The sequence below is a fragment of the Mycteria americana genome, chromosome Z (genome assembly GCF_035582795.1).
Source record: "Mycteria americana isolate JAX WOST 10 ecotype Jacksonville Zoo and Gardens chromosome Z, USCA_MyAme_1.0, whole genome shotgun sequence".
NCBI classification, from domain to species: domain Eukaryota; kingdom Metazoa; phylum Chordata; class Aves; order Ciconiiformes; family Ciconiidae; genus Mycteria; species Mycteria americana.
The window spans coordinates 48,669,462-48,691,267 of NC_134396.1; the positions used below are offsets into that span (position 1 = coordinate 48,669,462).

The window sequence follows — 21,806 nt, forward strand, 5'->3', positions numbered from 1 at the left end:
CTTCCCTATCTGAGTATGTGAAGTCCTGAGCACATGTTATCTTCTTGTTACGGTAACCTGGGACAGTTCGCTTCTTCCCATCCCATCCGAGTATGTAGAGCCCCAAGCACAATTTATCTCACTGATACGGTAACTTTGCTTCCCCCCCATCTGCACCTACTTTTGCACAAGTGCCAACCATGGCAGCCAGCTGCAGATCTCGGAATTCAGACAGCAGCACCTGCACTACATAGCGAGTTCATTAATGAGCAAAACAGGACCCCACATATGTATGATACGTTAATCAGCAGAAGTTTTATCATCCACTCCTGCAGCACTTTCCCTTCAGCTTCACTCCCGAGCAGGGCTCCACTGCATCAGTTCCCCATTTTATTACCACTGGTGTCCCAGGGCTCCCACTGCGGTAATGCTTTGCTTTCGTTAAAGCCAAAGTTTTCACTTGCAGAGTGTTGTGCCTCCTCCCTGAGGGATCCACACCTGCTTTTCACTCATAACAAATGGCCACACAGTTTTTGTCCTTTTATGGTAGTTGTCGTACATAGATACAGCCTCATGAACTGTCAACTTTAAATCAGAAGGAAATAATTTGGGTACCGAGAGGAATTTCTCTTTGGTAATTACTAACCTTTTAATGAAGACATGCAATTGATAACAAAGGCTGTGTTTGCAAATTCAGAAACTAGAATGGAATTATGTCCTGGCCTTGGATTAGCCAACTACTTTAAGTTATCTATATATCTAATGCCAGGTAAGAAAGTCTGTTCAGCAAAATAAATGAAAAAAAAATTGCTGAAATATAATAACATTTCAAAATAATAATTTCTGCTGTTTTGGAAACATGCAAAAAGTTCTAAGTCAACCAGGCTATTAATGTTTGATTAGGTAATTTTAACACATGAGTACCAGAGCTTGGTGTTTTCTCATTCCCTATTTATTACATTAAATTTATTTTACAATGAAAATGAAAGTCTACTGTAAAGCAGTTTCCGTCATAATGTTTACTCTTTGACGTCCATTCTACGTGAAGATGTTACAGCACATTTATGGCTAACTTGTCCTTAAATCACTTCTTAATTTCTAACTCTGAGCAATGTTGCATATTGGTTGTTCCTATGCTATTGCTATGGATGATTCTTAATGCTGTGTATTTCCGATTTTTATAACAGAATTTTAACTGTTCGTAATGTTATTGTTAATGCTGTGCCATTTTTGGCACGTTTTGTATGCTTACGAAGGTTGTAGTTCACCGAGTTGCTGCTTGCCAGGCTGTTGTTCAGCTGATGTACTTTTTACAACTGATGCATGAGAGGGGCCAGCTAACAGAGGAGCAGTCGAGAGGCGGCCAACAAATGCAGCGGTTTGCACAGCAGGCTGCACAGGAGGGGGGCTCAGCAGCTGGGGTTAGAACAGCAGACACGTCCTCAGCAATGGTGGTGCTGCACCACAGAGCACGGTCCCCAACAGCTGTTGCAGCAACTGCCCCTGCACCATCTGAGCCGTTGACCCAGCCGCAGGTCTGGAAGGCGCATGCTGCCTTCCACAAGGGCCTGGGGCCTCTTGTCAAGGCTGGGGCAGTGGGAGAAGGCTTCCTGTGCTGCAGGAGGTGGGCCCTTGTTGAGAAACAGTGTTGCCAAACAAAGAAGCTGCAGGAGGAGGTCAGCAGACTGTGCAGCATCACAGATGATGAGAAAGAGATTGAGCAGGTCTTCTCCAAGACTCCGCAACTTCAAGAACCTGAACCTGGAAGTGTACTGAATGCAGCACAGGTACAGGTCTGTACGTCCTGGTTTAGGAAATACACACTCTCATTATGGCAAAGGGTGGAATTTTATGAGTTCTGGCATCAGGAGGATAGCTTCTGATTCACCTGCAGATTTGCTAATATGGAGTAGGTGTAGTGCTTTTGCAGCTGGCAAGGGCTGACAGCTCTGTCAAATGAAGCCTTCAATCAGGCTGAGCTTGAGCCCTGCAACTGCACCAGGATGAAGCAGCAAGTGATGGTGGTGAGAGACTCCCTGCCGTGATCCCCTTGTGACACTAAAGCGGTGCATAAACAGAAAATAATCTGATTTAGTTTTTGTGGGAAAGAGTGAGAATTGCTGGAGCCCTGAACTGAAGAAAAGGAAAGCAATGATCACAAGTGACTGAGCAACCAACAGAAATTCAAATCTTCCCTAGTGATGCTGTGCATCTGTAGGAACTGGAGCTTGAAGATGAAAGAACTCAAATCGTTCTGTGCACCAATGCTGACAAAAGAAATACAAAAATCAAGGCCATTGAAGACAAAATTCTCAGAAAGTTTCTTCCTTTCTGTCCAGGGAAATGCCCTGGATAATGAAGAACTCATCAACCCGCTGCAGGAATCAAATGCAGGAGACATGCTTGCAGTTCCTGGTCAGAAATCAGAATAAATGATTGATGTGATGATTTTTGGTTTCATGTTTCTCCTGGATAGAATTATTTCTACAGAGGAAGTATCATCCAGCCTTTGAAAATGTGGCCTGTTAATACCACTAATTAGAATAAAACTCTCTTTGAAAATTGACATGAAGCACACAGTGCTTCCTTACAGTGTATTTTACTAATGTTTTCAAATCTTCACATTTAAGGTTTTAAATATTATGCTGATATGGTTGTTATTAAAACCAATATTTGTCAATGGCTACAGTAGCTTATGATACGCAGTAAGACAGCTCCTCCTCAGAACAGAGGAAAGCTGTTAATTTTCTAAAGCCTGTTCAAAAATGAAAACTTTCCACATAAGCCAGTTAGAGTATATCTGAATTGCAATTTCACATTATTTGTATTAACGGCAATGTTTATTTTGTGGCATTATTAGGCTCAGTAAGTTTTATTCTTGTCATGCTTGCTCATCGTTAGCTTTATTTTATTGGTCAAATAGGTCTTTTGGCAAAATAAGAGCAAACATGACATTTTTGTGATATTTATGATATATAGCTGGCCGTTTGCTATAGAACTCTTATGCTGACTTCCTAACAGACTGAGGTCTGCACTATGATGTCATTCCAACCACTAAAGGAAACAGCTTGTGTGTAGCCTCCACATAACTAAGGGAGCCCTAAGGAGTTAAGTACCTTTCCCTTTCTCAGAAGATCGCTCATATTTGCAGATAGTCTTGCATAGATTTCTCCATGGAAGGCATTCCTCAACTGGTGTAATCTGGCATAACTTAACTGACGTTTTGAGAATCTATGCTGCCCCTCTGCAGTTAAAAAGAACTTTTGAGATCTCCACACCACTCAGAAAACAGAGCTGAGAGGTTGCTTTGCTTGAGTAGCAGTCATCAACTGATTATTTTTTTAAAACATTCTGAACGTATTATATACTCTCCTGTCTTCTAGTTAGAATTTTCGATCAGAAAGTCAGACTCAGTTTCCATGGTCTGCTGGGGTAGTGCCTGTAGAATAAATACTAACTACTACCTTTTCTTGGGATTAACCTGTGCGGCTCTGAAGCCACAAAATGCTAGCAAGTCCTCTTGTTTTTAAGCTTATATTGTTATTCTGTACTAAAAGTGCACAGTAGCCAAGACAGAAGTATCCCTTGGTCTTGAGCTTCCACCTGTGGCGAACAGAAGAGCTAGACAGCATTTGAAGTGGAGTCAGGTATCCTTCAGCATGAGATAACATTTACGTGCCAAGAGAGAGTTATGCCTGAGGAGCTGTCCCTGTAACCACTGGAGCCTTGAGAGGAGAAAGTTTTCTCCATTGTCCCCAGTATTCACTTCCTAGTTGCAGAAACGCTGCAAAAATGCTGTGAAGAATGTACTTCTTTTAGGTTACATGAGGTGCCATTACTGCAAGGCTGCAAGGGGCAGAAGCAATGTAACAGAAAGTAAGTGCTGCTCGTGAGAAATACTGGGTGGTTGCCACCCCAGGATCTGTCATGTACTCTGTAATCGCAAGGCTGCCAGAGACAGCTCCCATGTATCAGTTTTCTTTGAAGTATTTTAAGCAGGTTAGTTTAATATATCTTTTAAGAAAATAGCATTTTGCATTACCTATACTTAAAAATGCCCTAAAATAGTATCTTATTAAATTGCACTAAAAGTTCCACACTTACAAATGAGAATATTTGTAGAAAAAAAGTTAAAAGTGTTTCTCAAAAGATGGGATTCGTATGGATCTTTTGAATTTACTTTGAAATGTAGACCAAACTTCTTTGTTCTATACCTCATGAGAGCATTCATTCTATTTGTAAATATATCATAAGGAATTAATAAAACCCATTAATGTTATAAAAATGTTCATGCTTTACTCCAAGTGCAGATTCTGTATTGAGCCTTACTTTAGGTGACAGATAAAAATTCACTTCCAAAGTGCATATATATATATATATATATATATATATATATAAAAATTACTTTTTAAGGTCAAGATAGTTAAATAAATCTTAGAAAATGCTCTTGGACCTTGAGTGCACATCCCCTGTTCCAAAGCAGGGCTGGAGATGCCTAGATCTCTCCCTACAGGCATTTGCTTAAGCTGTTATTAGCAATCTTCACTGACAGAAATTCTGCAAGTTCCTTACACCATCTATTGCCATGCCTGATTAATATTCATGACCTTTTAAAACCAGGTCATTTTTACTGTGAGGTGGATGAATTTAAGCCAAGTATCAAGCAACATTTGACTAAATCAACTTTCTCCAAGGTCACACAAGAACTCTGTAGAAGGCACCAGGTTCTTCTGCTCCTGTTTCCCCCAGCGTTTCACTTTATTTCTCTCTGGTGGGGTAGTGATTTATCCCCATCAAAACAAAAATAAGAATTTGTAACATTGCAGCTGTCCCCATATTAAAACAAGTTAATTTTCTTGTCATCTTGCCTGCCTAGTGATCTTGTTACGTGAGTTTGGCATCTAATACACTGCTACTTCTACAGAAAAAGTAAGGGAGTCATTAGTGAGAAGTTGTAAGGATCTATGAGATCTTTAGTTTAAATTGTAATCTAGCATATGAAATCAAGTAAGAATAAATGGTTCCAGACAGTCTAGTGAATGACTTCAGGATCCTGCTATAATAAATATTAAGTTAGTGAGCTCATCTAAAACTAATCTGTTCTTCTTTCAACTATTTAGTAAAACTACTAAAACTTTTGAAAAGAATGATAATCTGGAGCAGCATTTGGTAATACTGCTTAGCCAGACTCTCTATGCGACATACACCAAAGTTTCTTGAGGCCTTTCTGAGTAACACAAACTCCTGCCTAGCTTTATGCTGTGCCTTGAAACCCTGTGGCAGAGAGAAGGTAGAGATGCAGAACGGAGTTCTGTCTCCAGGGGCCTGCTGGCTTGGGTAAGGTACCCTGCAATAGGCTCAGGTCAAAGGCAGTCATCAAAGATTACATATTTGAGGTTCACAGTGTTATTTGTAGACAGGGGAGAAACGTAGTTTTCTAGAGTTTAGACTTTAAGATATTGATATATATAGGACTGCAATTAATATTTTCCAAGACTGGTATCCTCTAAGGCATGAGCGATTTTAAGCTATTTGCTGTTTGCTGGCCTGAGTCCAGGGAGGTATACTCAGTTTAGCACTTCAACATGCAAGTGGAACTTAAGAATGTGTTTATAGACATTCTTAAATGGTATCTTCAGTTAAGCAGTTCATTTAAGAATATATTTAAATGCCTTTTTGAAATAGGATGTTATTTATAATGCTGTTTGGTTTATAGCACTTATATTTTGCCTATTGAAAGTCATAAACTTCCTAAATTTGTCTTTGTCTTCTCTTAATTTTGTTTTTACTGATTATTCTCTCTACTTACGAGCAACGCCTTGTTAAACTGGATGTGCCACGGCTTGAAGACACCATGTGATTTATGTTCTATGACTGAGACGAAGCACTCCCAATGGAATTCAGAAGGATGGGATTTGTAGACCTATCTTCATTAACTTAGGTAATAAAAGAAACTAGATGTTAGATTGGAAAGATCCTTTTGTGATTGCCAATCCATTGTTTTAAAGTAGGGGTTTTTTTTTATAGTGACACTTCCTCATTTCATTGAATCTATTTTTGAACAGTTTCAAAGACTGGTCAGCTCTGTCTGTAGGTGGTTTCCTAAAGGCCATTTCTTTGTGTTTCCTCTACCTGGGTGAAAGGCTCTTGCCACACACTTTGATAGGATAGTCTGAGACTCCTCTTCTGGCTCCACAGAAGCAATATGGAACAGTATGGGGAGCACTTCTCCTTTCCTGCCTTCTTCCCACACTTTCCTGTTCCTTCTCCCAAACTCAGTCCATATCAGTGTTTATGCCCTGGTTTTATGAAGCATGCTGTAGTATTCTCACGCAAAACTTTCTCCAGAAGTAAGCTGGGTAGGGTTGTCAATCAGATGACAGTATAAATCATGTCTTCCTTAAATCAGTGGGGCAGATTATACTTTCCAGTAATATTATTCAAAGCATTTACACTCAGCTCACTCTTTCAAGCACTCCTTCATAATTCCAGGGAGAAGGATCTATTTGTTATCACAAAATCACTGAGGTTGGAAGATACCTCTAGAGATTACCTAGTCCAACCCCAGAGCAGGGTCAAACACTTTTGTACTGATTTTTATGCAGTAAGGGGCTTCTGATGATTGTTTTATCCCTTAATCTATCTTAGCGTGTTGCAAGTGAATGTAATAAAGTGCATGTGTTCACTTTGAGAAAGTTCAAGGGGATTTTAAAAACACAAAAAATGTGTTTCTTGTATTTGTGTCATAAATATGACCTAGACATGCTGGATTATTGATATAGCATGGATTACAAATTCATGGCACAGATAATGGTAGTTTCATATGTAGAGTACCTTGAAATTCATGTTCGTCCAGAAACTTGGGGACACTACGATTTGGAACCATTTCATATGGAGCAACACAAGGAGGAAAAAACTGAAAATGTGACAAAAGGTTCCTGAGACTTCAGACTGATCATGTTTTGGAAATTAATTGTGGTAAAGTTCTTTATTGCAGAAAAGATATGGTTCCTCTTGAATTCTACCTGCTCCAAAACTCCGCTAATTGTCTGTGAGAGGAATAACGAAACAGGAGTTCTGAAACAGTGAGGACGTGGGCTTTCTACGAGCCAATTCAAGCTGGGTGTAAGGTAGAGCCAGACTAGCTTCTAGCTTCATAGCTGTTAAGGAGGAACATAGATCTGCAGCATGATTCCTGCCTGTACTTCCTGCACAGAGGAATGATTGGGCTTTTTACAGCTCGAAATACCACCAGTGCCATTTACAGTCTTTTCTTATGAATGCAATGGGAATCATGGCTTCAGTGAAACTACTTGGAAAGACTGCTCTTCTGTAGTTCAACCCTCTTTTTGTAGTTAAGGAACCATTCCAGCTTCTAGAAGCTGACCTCAATTTCTTGAAGCATTTATAGTGTAAAGATAATATTATTAGAATTAGTAGCTTGCAGAGAGCTCTTCTGTTTGTGGATACATTGAGGCAGTCATTTCTAGATACCATAAATTTTCAGATTAGTACCCTAGATGACTTATTTTTCTTTTAATTCTTGAATTTTTATTATTCATATCATGATGAAAGAACAGGATGCATCTGATTTTGTCAGATATTGTACAAGAAGCAGTGGATCTGCTACTAAGGTACGGTTCTTTCCTCTCAGCTTTTGTACTTTTATATATTGCTGCATCATTATTTTCTCTGGTGGCCTCTGCACTTTCTGAGTTTGTAATAGAGAATCTTGGAAAACAATTCATAGAGAATCCCCAGACTGGACTTGGACCTCTATATGAACACACATCTGCCTCAGCTGCACTGGTGCCTGTCTTGGGCACAGGGTCTGACCCAACAGGAGCTTTTCAGCAGTCTGAGGAAGAGCAAGGATATTCAGAATGGTATCGATTACGCTTTTTCATTGCACATGCTGTTCAGCAGGTATTTTCAGATATCAATATCAAATATCTAAATATTTTAGTGATATTTAGGAAATTAATTCCTTAGACTTATTTGAAAAAGAATTCCTGTAGGCCCCTCTGAAATACCAGTCTCTTCTAAACATATCTTTATGCTGTTAAAATACTTAATTCTGCATTGCCTGTGCACAAAATCTTAGTCATGTAACAATTGATGAGATTTTACTGTTGACTTAGAATGAACTGAGATTTCATCTGCATAGTGTAAGTGTAGATATATACTTCTACCCCAATTTACGTATGCTGTGTACTTCTTTATATTTGTAAGAACAGTAACAATTTTCAAACAATATGCCTAAATTCATATACAACAACTAAATGCTTAGTGATGCCTTGGTTTCTGGTTGTTAAGCCACTACAGCCAAAGTGATGGACTTACAGATTTGGTGGTGCTTAGCTCTTCAGAAAATTGAGTCACTTTCATTTTAGGTCTAAATATGAGACTGTGAAACATGATTTCAACACTCAAGCCCAAAAATGTGGTCTCTGTTTTTCAAAATGGCAAATCCCAAAGCTTCTACTATTTTAAAAGTGACGGAATATGAAATTGCACTTAGTATGAATGCTCATAAATTTTAATCTCTATTGCAGACTGGAGTCCATTTCACTGGGCCAAGGCCAAGGATCTATTGCAGAAAAGATAATAAAGGATGCAATAAAACTGGGAAGTTGAGTATTTCTGCAAAACTGTCTACTCGCCATTTCATGGATGTTAGCTCTATAAGAGGCTGTAAAAAGTTTAATGGAGCCACGTATATAATTTTGGATGTAGTGGAGCCACGTATGTAATGGAGCCACGTATGCTGCATTACAATATGTTTTCACAAAGTTGGTGCCAGATCAGAATTGTGCATTTGTAGTTCTCACTTGTAGTACGGGTAAATAGAAAGATGCTTTAGGATTAAAACGTTGCTATTTGCTATATTGTTATGCAAAATGTAGCCTAAACTGTAGTGGCCTTCAGGTCATTGCCACTTTTATGGTTTTTAATGATATACCATATTACTTGCCTGTCGTTCTTTTATCAAAGAATGAATGACAATCCGCTGGAAAACTGGGAACTGTTATCCCATTTTAAAGCCTGGGAACTGAAATTTAGGAAGGTCTACATGACATATAGCAAACTGTCATTTTTGCAAAATCCAGTCTTCTGCCAATATTCACTTTCACTAATGTAGCAGGTGCTAATTTTGCCTGCCTTCACCACCTCACCTTGCTTACACATCTGTAATCTCTGATTCTTTTGTTATTTATTTCATATTTTCATACTTTTTAAATAGATATCTGTGACATCTGAAACAGATGTTGGTATTCAAGCTGTGGTGATATAGTTATATAAAAAAGAAAGACTGTTTATGCCATGATACAATTGCACAAACAACCCATAATTGCTGTCTTTGCAATTCTCAATACTTTTCTTCTGATTTTAAGTTTAATTCTTAACTGTTATCCTCCATTAGTTTTCTATGTTTCTTGTACTCTTTGTTATTTCTCCTGGACCTTCAACCAATTCCAAACTGCCCAATTCCAATTGGGCTTTCAAAGTGTAATTACAGTATTACTTACTCTGTCTCTTAGATCACAGGTAGAGAAATTACCATATATTACTAAAGTACTTGAATAACTTAATTAATTTTGTAGTACCATATTGGTTAAAATTTGGTACACTAACAATAATTTATCAAGAGAGCAATCTATTCACATTATTTGTTTTTCAGATATTTCAGTTCTTGAGAACTTCCAGCTCCATTTAAGCTCTATGCTTTGTGCAACCTTTCCTGCCCTTGTGCTGCCAAATCCTGCCAAGGCAATATGTTCAGAAAATACACAACAAAATATAAAACAATTTTCTTATAGACTCTCTCAAATAAAATATTTATGTTGGTTTCTAATTAATACATTTGTGGATGTTGATTTTACACACTGGTATATTTGTGTGTCTTTGGTTCTTTTCCTTTGTGTTGTAAGACACACCCTATTCAGAAATACCTGAAATGGGATGAACTGACTGGCAGCACTGCTCGCAGTGAAGACCTGAAGAATCCAAAGTTCCAATAAGTCACAATATTTTCCAAATTTAGTGCTTTATTTACATTGTGGTGCCTGCAAATATGACTATTAAGCACGTACCAGTATCAAGTCTTGGGAATGGAAGTGTAGGTTCTGAGGAAATGCAGAATAAACTCCTATCCTCCTCTGCTTTTCAAAAATGTGTTGTTGGTGCAACTCAAAGTACCACAGAGGAAGTTGCAAAGGCATAAAAAAGTACGAACAGATCCTTTTCCAAATACATCAGAACCCGGAAGTGGAAATCTCCAGTTAAGTAAATAATCAAAAACCAAAATGGTTATGACAGAAAACATAAATTGCACTTTGCTTTTGTACTTATGGTGGATGAACTGTGAGTAATTCCCACCTGAAACCTCTCTGATCTGTCTCAAATTTTAGCATTGGCAGAAGTGATGTGGATAGAACATGTTGATATATTTGAGAGTTGCAAGTAACAAGGACACAGCAGTATTAACCTCAAAATTTTAAAGGAATGCAAGGATGAAAAAAGCAAACTACTCACACACGTGCTAAGAGACCACTTCAAATTGCTTTGGTATCAGCAGTTTGCTGTGTGGCAAGTGTGACTGCCATTTTTAAAAGGGTTTCAAGGGGCATTCTGGGGAGCTACAAATCAGTCTTTGTTGAGACTGAGAGAATTTGAAGAAACTATTCTAAGGAATAGAATTAGTGGGAAAAATGGGTAAGTGCAGTCGGCTGGGGAAGGGTCATGGAGCTTTTGTAAAGAGAAGTCAGGCCTCATGAATCTATTGGAGGTCTTTGAGATAGTCAACAGGTGCAGAGTGGTTGCATGGTAATACTCTTGGCATTCAAAATACTCAGCCAAGTCTCCAACCAAAGACTGGTAAAGCAAGTAATCTATCACCGAGTAAGAAGGAATGTCTATACTTGGTTAGAGACCAGAAACCAAGGATAGAAATAGTCATTATTCATAGTGATGTAAGTAATCAGTAAAATCCCATGAATCTCTTTGCTGAGGTCAGTGCTCTTCATTACATTTGTAACTGCTCTGTAAAAAGTGATGATCACTGAGGCAACATTATTGAAGATATTCAGAGAAGTAAAAACAAAAGCAAACTGAAGAACTGCTGGAGAATCTCATGCAGTAAAACAGGTAATAAAATGGCAGATGTAAATCAGTATAGATAAACTTAAAATAACGCATGTGGGAAAAAATCCTAACTCTGCCTATAAAGCAATCTGATCAGGATGTTGTGACTCACAGTTCTGTGAAGACATAAGAACAACAGTCAGGAAAGGGCAAAAAAGTTAAATTACAATAGGATGTACTCAGTCAACTTTCAGCTAATTTATTGCATGGTTATACCCATTTCTGCAAGACCATTTCTTTTACATTTTTTTCCTGCTCCAAACCTCTTCTTCATATTCAAATTTCACAAATTTTTAATTTTGCTTGTTATATAATCAGCATGTTCATCTGACTAAACACTAAAACCTATTGTAGATGAATCTACTCCATGCAGAAAATATAGTTTACATATTGCTAGAGCCCATCTGTTAACTTCAGAGGGCTGCAGCAGAAAACAGAAAGCAAATTTAAATATATAGTTGGTGTTTTTTCTTTTAATTCAGATAAGCAATGAACCCACAAAAGGACTTCATGCAGACATCATGTAAGCATTCGCAGAAATGACAGCTACATTTTTTGAAGAAAATATCCTTGGCAAAACATAGAGAAAAATAATTTTTGGCATTTGTTTTTTCATGCTGTTATCCAGGTATAACTGATGGTACTGGAGCACACAGGAAAAGGCAGTTACAAAAAACAGTTGTTCTGCTTGTCTTACATATTTAGGATATTTCTTTAAGGAGTGTTTCACAATCATAATAGCATTTTCTGCAAAGTTTATATAGTGACTGGTTTAAAGGAATCAGTACTGTATTTATTTTGTTACTGTGAAGCCTCTCATCAACTGGATTAATTATGATTCAGCAGCAAGGTCATGCAAAACTTGTTACAACTTACAGCTAACTTTTAAATATACAGTACAAAGGAAGGAAACATGTAAGGAAAATGTCATCCCTGTGTTTCGAAGCAGTTCATTGAATAACTACATATTTGAAGTTTAAGCTCACAGATTGTGAGTGGACACATGGATATGTATGCTTCCATAATTAGTCTGTTTTCATCCTGATTCTTGAAAGACTGTTTAAATAAGAATAGCTTTAATGTTCCTTTACTGATTTTGCAGTAAGTCACTATTTATACCAATTTCCACTAAAGTCAGCAGGAGTTTACCTGCAAAAGAACCAAGGTAATTTTACTAAGCTTCATCCTAAACTGGCAGGAATTTCTCTCTTATTAATTCTTGTATTGTATTTCTTGTAATTCTATTAATTCTTGTATTGTAATACAACAAAATTGTATTTCTTCAGTGATGCAATGAAAGCTTGCCAAACAAAATATGTGTTTTAAGACAGAAAATAGATAGTAAAAAGCCCTTGGTTTCCACTTAAATCCTTTTTTCAAAACATTTCCCGTTGCTTATCTCACTGTGCACTGAAGGCTTTAGAAGCTGGAAGGAAAAATCTGTTTTCTTTCTAAATTTTTTTAAATGTTTTCTTGAGAAAGTTGCTGCTGTCAGATTTAATGAATGCTTGCATGATTATTTGCATTCACTCCACCTAGGAAAAAAAATCTTCAAGAGTTTTTTGAAAAAAAGTATTATATAGATGTCCAGAAAATTTCCAACAAGGATTATTAGAAATTGTGAGAAAAAAAATATTATTAAGAATCATGAAAAATTATCTCAGAATCCAATCCAAGTGACCAGCATTCAGGTAGAGATTGAGGGGTTCCAGAGTTCAATGGCCCATTTAAGCAATCTTGTTAGTGCTGAACAGTTAGCTTCAGCTTTTTCTAGACTAAATGTAGTTGCAATTCAAAGGAATTGTTCTGAGCATTAGTGTTTTCAGCCAAAGCACATAAAAAGATCATCAGATATACCTCTTTCTGCCTTAGGGGACAAGATACGATCTATGCTTCGGTCATTATATATTTTTAGAATTGCGTGAAAACAAATCCATGGAACAACCTACTACATTTTACATTAAATGTAGAAGGAGAGGGAGAAGTTTGCATCTCTTATTTGGAGCATCTGGTGTGAATTTAATGACAGTGATACTTTACTGAAACCTTTATTGTCAAGGGGGGGAGATGCCATGGGATGCCCTCACTTAGATAAGAGGTATAGCACTTGTGTTGTGGTGTCTGTGGCTGTCTGCTTCTGGCATTTCTTGGAAAAGAATGGTTCTGCAGGCTGCGTGTTACACAACGTGACCCAGAATCTACATGGCCAACTGGCTGCCAGCTGAAGCTGTAAAGCACTTGCAGAAGCCAAAGACTTTTTTGTTTTCCCAGCGTGGCTTGTCATGGCAAACTAAGGATAGTGTGAGTGTTAGTTACTGACAGGCAGGATTATTCCACTTGACTGTGGCATAAAGTTAGAGGTCTAGTCTCTGAGCTGTGCATTTAGGATCCATTGTAAGAGGAGGGAAAGGGAGAGGGAGAGGAAGGGGGAAAGAGACAGGTACTCTGTAGGCACAACATTATTCCATCTGTTTTACACGTTTATTCCATCTGTTTCAGATATTCTTCCTGTTCTATTATCAGATGATGACCTTAGTGAGGTGCCTCTCTCACTCCATTGACTGGGGAGGATTCAAGATAGCAGCCTAACAGAAGGCACTTTACTTTCTGAAGGCTAAAATTCTACCTACTCTCTAAAACTGAAGCACCCAGGGAAATGAAGGATGTAGTAAGTGAAGTCTATGAGCTGTGATCACTACTGATCTCATAGTCATAGATTAATGAGCAAAGATTGTGTGGCTTTGAAATATTCTTAATATCATTCAAAGTTTTTGATTTTTTAAACTTCTCCATCCTCAGAAAGGTGACAAGCTTTCTAACCTAAAGACTCCAGTCAATGTATACATATAGTCCTCATACACAGAACAGTTCAAGACTCTTACATGCTGCCTATCAAGTCATAGGTACTCTTCTTGAAGTCTCCTATCCAAAAATAAGTATATAAAAAAGTTAATTTTCTCACATTAACAGATAACATTTCTTCAGATTATACTCTGTCCATCCCTTTTCCAAGATGAAAAGCAAATTTCCAGTTTTCATCTAACACAACATGCAATGTCTTTTCTTTCTTACAGTAAGGACCTTTCATTACAGTTTTCAGTCACGGTCCTCTTTGAACTCTACTCTTATCTTGACCACCGGGTGTGTTAGCCACCACCCAGCTGATTATCTCCTTCTTGCTTTCACCGAAAGAGCCACCATATAGCAGACTCTTCATGTCTTTGCAGAGCAGACAGCAGCAATACACCCTCACCCTCTGCAGGAGGAGCAAGCCACAATTGCTCAACTTCATACCTTCATTGCATTTGCAATGAAATGCTGTCTGCTTATTTGTGCGCCTGAAGTTCTTTTCCCCTGTGGCTGACCAGGCATCTGTTCCACGTATTGAGGGAATCAATGAACAGATTTGCACTATTTATTTCTGCTACCATGTGTTACTGAAGAAGGCACTCACAGTGCTGCAGTCACTTGTGCAAAGTTATTACAGCTTTTCACTCTTACGAACACCTCTCCTACATTCTGGTCTAGAATTGGTGGTGTATTACTCCCCTCAATTATCATAGTCTTTGTACCTGCCAACATTGATGCTAAATTCAGGCTACTCAAGACTGCGTTGTTACTGCCCAAAATTCCACTGGAGTCATAGCTTCCACCTACAATACTGATGGTAAGTGAACCTCGTAGTCTTAGGTAACTGTTTTCTCTCTTGCTACCATCACGAAAACACTAAAAGGACTCAGTGTTGACTTCTAATATGTATCATCATTTACTCTATATTTTCTACTCTAGCCCCATTCCTTTCGATATGAACATTGATTTTTTTTCTTACATATAGCAGGCTAAGGTGGACTTATTCTTCCATTAAATTTCTCTAGCTTTCTAAGTTTACTTGTACACCCTTAACAGATTCTCTCAAAGCATTAACCAACTGCAGCCTGTCTGTGAGGTTTGTCAACAGGAGTGCATAGTACATATAAGGTGCTGATTGCCCCGGATGAAATTCTTTATCCGTTTAAGATTTCAGCAGTTCCACTGAGAACATTTTTAATAATTTCTGGAGAGTCTGAGATGATTCCTTCCCTGAGTGATATTTGCTATATGTTTAAAAACAGACATTGCAAAGCATTCACCCCATTCATTCCCCATTTTTCCCATCTGAAAAAATGTTGTAGAATTCATAAGGTACCTGACAACCTTTCTTTTCCTAATCTTCCATGCATGTCCTGACATCCTACGTGGCCAAAGACTGTTCTGCCTTTTTATGTTTGTAAATGTTCCTGCAAACTCTTCTTCCTGAATACTTCTTTACAGCATATTCTTGTCCTAATTTCTCTATCACCTCTCATTATTTAACATACTTTCAAAATTATCCATCCAGGTCTTATTAATCAATTTGTCATTAGTTTGCAGAATGTGGCATTTTTCCTAATACAAATAATGTTTTTCACTTTCTTTTTTATTCACTATGTGGCCTTGACGAGTGTGTAAAAGGACTTTTTCTCCTTTCTCAGGTATAAAACTCACTGCAGACTACATTTTTAGCTACTGCTGTATTTCCCTTGACATAATTTTATACATTGTTTCATATTGAGATAAATGTTTGTACACTGAAATAAAGGTTTTCAAGCTCTTCTTTAACAATGAAGGAAATAGTCCTTTCAAATTGACAAATAACAAATATTTGTTAACTTATAAAATTCCAAATATAGTACTAAATCCTCTCTGCAGCAGCATTCTTTCTAGTTATGAAAAATTTTTTGTAATTCATAGAGTCCCAAATCTCCCATGAATCACTATGTCGATCTCATAGTCATTATGGCACAAAAGTGAACTATCACTGCTGTGGATACTTCCCTCAATTTTTGTAAATTCTAGATTAATTATATTTTTAATTAACTATATTTTAATTAATTAATTTTTAGTTGTGCAAAAATCTTTTTACAATCCTGACTAGCTGTTATTAATAGATTTTACTTTGCACTGTATCAAACACAGGAAACAAATTTGGCAACTTGTGATGATAAGAAGAGTGTGGGATGGGATATAAAGGAATTTACTATAACAGACAAACATAAGTGCAAAGATTTAGGGCAATGCACATTTATCTGATGAGACAGATCTTCTATTCAGTCTCCTGGATTTCTGTTGAAATATGAAAGTGCTTTCTTCAAATCTGCTTTGTTGTGTTTTATACCTGTTTATATAATCTTGTATTTATCAAAAGCCGTTATTTGTCTGTATTTCCATTACACTGAAATTGCTTTTTTTCATAAAGCAAATACTTTAAAAGGTAGATAGCTGAGTATGACACTTAAAGTTCTCCTTCTGTTCAGTCTTACATATTTTATATTAGTTACATTCCCTATACACTAAGAACTACAAACCAAAACTGGGCATACTGCTCTGAAGTATGCCCTCTTTTGCAAAGCTGAAGATTAAGACTCTTATATATTTGCTGAAATGAAAACAAATGCTTTCAAACATCCCTCCTAAGCAAAATTCTTTTTGATTTGCAAACTGTAGCCCAATATGAGTTGCAAAAGATTTGTTCAGATATTCAGTTCACCATCAGATACTAAATGCTTGTTTACAGATGACTGGTTTTATTTTGACATCAACCTTACAATGCCTTTGACAATCTTTTTACTGTATTAGAGAGGGTATATGCATGAATATTTGATTCTTCTAATGATAATTTTTGTGCAGAATGAATTGTCTCATTGCTTTATATCTTAAAATTTAGCTCTTTTTTTTGTTTGTTTTCTTTTATTCTGTCCCTTTCGCTTTTGAAATATGACTAGCCAACCGTGTTACTTTGGTGTTTTGTAGTCCCGACTCCTAAACCAGTCTAGAGAAAAAGGATAGTTTTTGTTCCTAGGCATTACCCAGGGATTTCAAAGAGATGCTACATCCATGAGAACATCAACTCTGTTAATCTGTTTTTCGTTAATTGCCAGACCTTGAAAAATGGAAAAGCTACTAGTGCCAGAAAAAAAAGTGCAGAAAAGCAAAACCACAAGGTAATACAGGATTAACTTCTAAGAAGCAGCTGTATCAGCCCTTGTATCAGAAGACAAACTCTGCAAAGCATCTGCATATTCATTCACTACAAACCATATAAAGATTTCTTGGCTTGGTTTTCATTCTGCTTCTAGCACTGGTCTTGAAAACAGACTAATTCTGTCGAATTTAGGAGATAAAACATTCTTTTAGCCTTCTCATATTCACTTCTTTATTAACTGTTACTTCTTGTTTACCATGTCACAGATATTTGCCCTTTGAGATAAAAGTTAGAGCACATAATAATACCTGTCTTCATTTTTCTCATTGCCTCGAAAATGTTTCTGCTTTTAAGTTGGCTAAATGAAATGCTTTTTGATGTCTTTGATAGAGTCTGTTCACATACACATATGTAAATAAACAGTGATGATGTAACATTAGTTTTAGAAGGTTTGTATGTCTACTAATTTTTATTTATCTCTTACTAGGAAACTAGTATTTCTGCATAGAATTTGAAACCTTTTTTTTATATAGTCATTATCTGAAATTAAGACAAAAACAGTTAAAGAATGTTGATCACACTAAGGACCAGAGTTTGAGGTTGCAGGTGAAAAAAGTGAGAACAAGTGTTTGTTTTGCACATGCATTGATTCTGTTTACGTAGGAAATCGGGCACTTGTGCAAGTAGATGGGCAAAATTAGTTGTTCATCCACATGGGTAATGAGGCAAAGAATGGACATACAGTACATATATGCAGCTGCAGCCATGACCATAGTCAAATCAGGTATGCAATTTCTTATGTATGATGTTGAAAATTCAACATTTACATTATTTTTACTGCCTAACATAGACCTTTTCTGGTACTACTAGTACTGGTTTATACTTTAACAACTGAAAGGAACTGATTATGATATGAAAGCACTCCACTTCTATGTACATGACAAAAAAAAATCAGTTTCTCCTAGATTCTAGAAAACAGGAGATTTGGAAATATATTATTTCTTTGTACATTTTAATGTTCAGTAGAAATCTGTCAGTACTGTAGCTGAAATTACCCCGGGAGGGCAAGGTACTGATAGCTAGGATCAGAAATGTCTTTGTACAGTCTTGAAGAGACTTTTTTGCTGACACTTTGAAAGATGACTACAAATACACAGAATCAGGTAAAGATATTTCAAAGAAAGGATGACAATTTTTCAGTTGACTGAAAATGTGAGTAGAAGAATTCATTCAGTCTTGGGCATTATATTTATGCTCTATGAATGTGAATGATTGTGTATTTTCATGTGTGTTTTATCTGATATACAGGAATGATAGTCTTCAAGTAGGATCAAACTCAGTCCATGCATCTAAGCAATATGCTAAAATTCAGTTTGAGTCTTTATAGATATTTATGGAGAAAACTGTTATTTTCTATGGTGAATGACATTGGTGGTGTCCCTCCATTCCCACATGCAAGGCTTTCTGATCAGTAGGCAGAGTTGCAAGGAGGCACTCTTGACTCGACTCAAGCTTGGCATTATTTAGTAATCTTCTGTCATGAATCTTGCTTGTAGATTCTTTGAGCATTACTTTATAAAGTATTATCTGCAAATAGCTAAACTGGCCTAATTGTTTCAATTAATTCTTCCTTCATGTCAGAGAGTAGAAGAGGAATAAATAAGCCTCCTCCCTTTCAGTGACAGCAGGTGGTTCATTCAGCTCAGTTGCGCTGTGGGATTTAATTTTTCATGTTAAAACTTGAAACAGATCCTGGGATTTCTAATTCTTTTATGGTACCTGTATGTTGTTTGCAGAACAGTTGGTATGTGTGACAGAGTGGCAAACTTCATATTGTTCTCCATAGTCAAGGCAGAGTATTCCAGAACAACAACTGGGGTGGGAAATGGGGACAAAACCCTCCATTTCAGGCTGCATTCTGAGACTACCTGTTCCAGAAAACTTGAAAGGATATGCAGCAGGTATGATACTTCACTGATAATTTTACAGAGTGACATTCCAGATGAGAGTGAACCTGATGTGAAAATCAGGAAAAAAGTTAACAGATCTTCAGGCTGTATGTACTAAAGAGATTATTGTCTATTACACATCCTTTTCAATCCTTAGAGATCCTGTTGGATTTAGCACAATATAAAGATTACATATTCCTACAAGGTTCAAGAATTCCCTGAATCCTACAACCAGTGCATTCATTCAATGCATCCATTCTTTGACGTGGCCAGCTTCAGAGGGAGATGATACCCCCTAATGCATCAGAGCCCCACAAAACGCTGACATGGTATATAACACTACATTCAGCAGGTGGCTGAGGTGGACCCCACTACCTAGAGCGGAGCTGCAGTCACTGCGTATCTTTGACTTTCTGTATGTGAAATACATGCCTAGAACATGAGAACAGTATTTGTGGATCATGAAGGAGATGGCTTGTTTTGGAGTAGCTCTACTGCTTCCTGCCAGCAGCTGTCTACCCATCCCATGACAATGCCCAGTAAGAGCAGTGCCTGCTACAGGGATGGCCCAGGTACTTGTGTGGCCATTGCTGATCCACTGCAAGATCTCTGTATAATGAGCTAGTGTGCGTTGTTTTTCTTTCTTTGATATGAGAGGCTGTAATTATAACAGATCCAGTTGTGCCGGCACAACAGATAGGACAGCAGCCTGTGTTACCGGAGGACAGAGCAAAAGAGAGAAAATGAGCAATGAGAGATGGCCGAGGAGGGAACTCCATTATCTGGTGTGGCTGCTGAAAATCACATCTTCTGAGTTGATGAAGTTATCCGGGATGTCTGGCATGGATCAGTTTCAGATCCATGTCTCCCAGTACTTGGACAGGTGCCCTAAGCTTCCCTACCCATGCTTCAGAATAATTCAGCTGATCTGGAAGGTAAGGCAGGTGAATGATCAAGATACATAAGCTGATTCTTGTCAGGCTTTTATCTCAACAGTCAGGCTTTGGAAAGCTGTATTGTTATTTTTATTTTCTGTATGATTTGTTTTGTGTAAATGGTATCACAAGCCACATCTTGCGTCCAGCTATTATTTTACATTGTTCCCTCAAGAAATAATTTGGTTTTCTGTTCTGAAGTATAAAAAGAGGGAGGAAAGATTCTATCTCAAAATCTTTTTCCTGAAATGTTAATGCATGTTAATATATTACACGTGAATGTGAAAGTTTTTTAAATGTTTGGCGTTTTTTTTAAATACTGCTTATGTTAATTTGAGGACGTCAAAAGCTGATACGGATCTGTCACTGCCTATGAAAAAAATTGTCATCCATGTGCAGTTGCAAGTGTCTTCCTACAGATGTTTTCTTACGGTGAATTATGTATATCTTCAGCTACTTTAAAGACAATCCTTGGTTTATATTGATAATATGTTATATGTATAGCCTGATACTTCATTTTTACCTATTTAAGTCACAAGAAAATATTTTAATATGTGTGTCATATATATATGTGTGTGTGTGTTTCTGCCACAGATGTTATTTTGGTCATGTAGATGACACTTTCCAAGATTTTAAAGAATACATTGAAACCTTCTTCTGACTGTTGATCCAGAAATCTTCAGAATGCATGGGAATGCCAATTTAGTGTTTCAGGTTTGTAGGTTTTGCTTAAATACATTTCTAAACTAATTATGTTAAATGAATTATACTTTGTAGTTTAAAGGGCAAATTTGATTTAACCATCACAGTTTGTTAAGCAGAAATAATAAGGAGGAATGGCTGTACTACTCATTAGATCTGGCTTCTCTCACGTAGGTATGTAACACAGGATTCTTGGATGTCCTCTTCAACCCCTTTCCTATCAACTCATGTTTTAATGAATTACTTATTATTTATACACTGTTATGTTATATACTAACATACGTTATCTATGGTTTTGCACAAATCAATCACTTCTCATGGGCTAGTGGTTTTATACTTTCTGATTTCACAAAGGAGCACTTTAAAGAAATACTAAGAAGCTGTTCAGATCCAAGTTCCCAATATTATATTTGTTAAATCTTACTCATTTTTCCTAGGGGGACCCCAGTAATCCTCTAAAATCTGCTTAAGCAGGACATTTACAGCAGCTGAACCAAAATAATGTTATATGCTTGAAAACACTCAGGATAAGGAAGTTTGAGACTTTCAATACAAACTAATGGATGCATAAACAAGAAGGAAAAAAAATGTTAGTTTATGCTTAAGGTTTTGGGGTAGAACTGCAGTGCATTTGTACAATTCTTGATTGTGCCACAGACCCCCTGCGTAAGTCATTTGATCTCTTTTTATCTTTGCTTCTGCACATCAAAATAGATGATTTTGGATGGTTGGACTCGATGATCTTAAAGGTCTTTTCCAACCTATACGATTCTGTGATTCTGTGATTCTGTGATGATGACATATACGTTCTTCCTATACCTGTTCTATTTAATTTAAAAGCTCTTCACGTTGATTGTAGACAGCCAAGTGCATAAGAAGCTAATTTTGATTGTTTTCTCTGAGTGATTCTGTGTCCTCAATAAAGACAACCCATAAGTTCAGAAGTACATGTATGTTAATACTCCCTATATCACTCTGCATAACCTGATCTGTAAATCATACTTTTAACATTTATCTGCCAGTTTCTACAAAATTTCCAATTCTTTAAATATCTATTCTAAATCCATCAGGCAACAAAACACATATCAGTCCCTT

The 21,806-nt window shown here is 37.1% G+C and overlaps 1 pseudogene; it reads left to right on the forward strand.

Moving 5' to 3' along the window:
- Positions 1-1,298: 1,298 nt before the first annotated feature.
- Positions 1,299-21,181, forward strand: LOC142402802 (dynein axonemal heavy chain 6-like; annotated as a pseudogene).
- Positions 21,182-21,806: the final 625 nt, after the last annotated feature.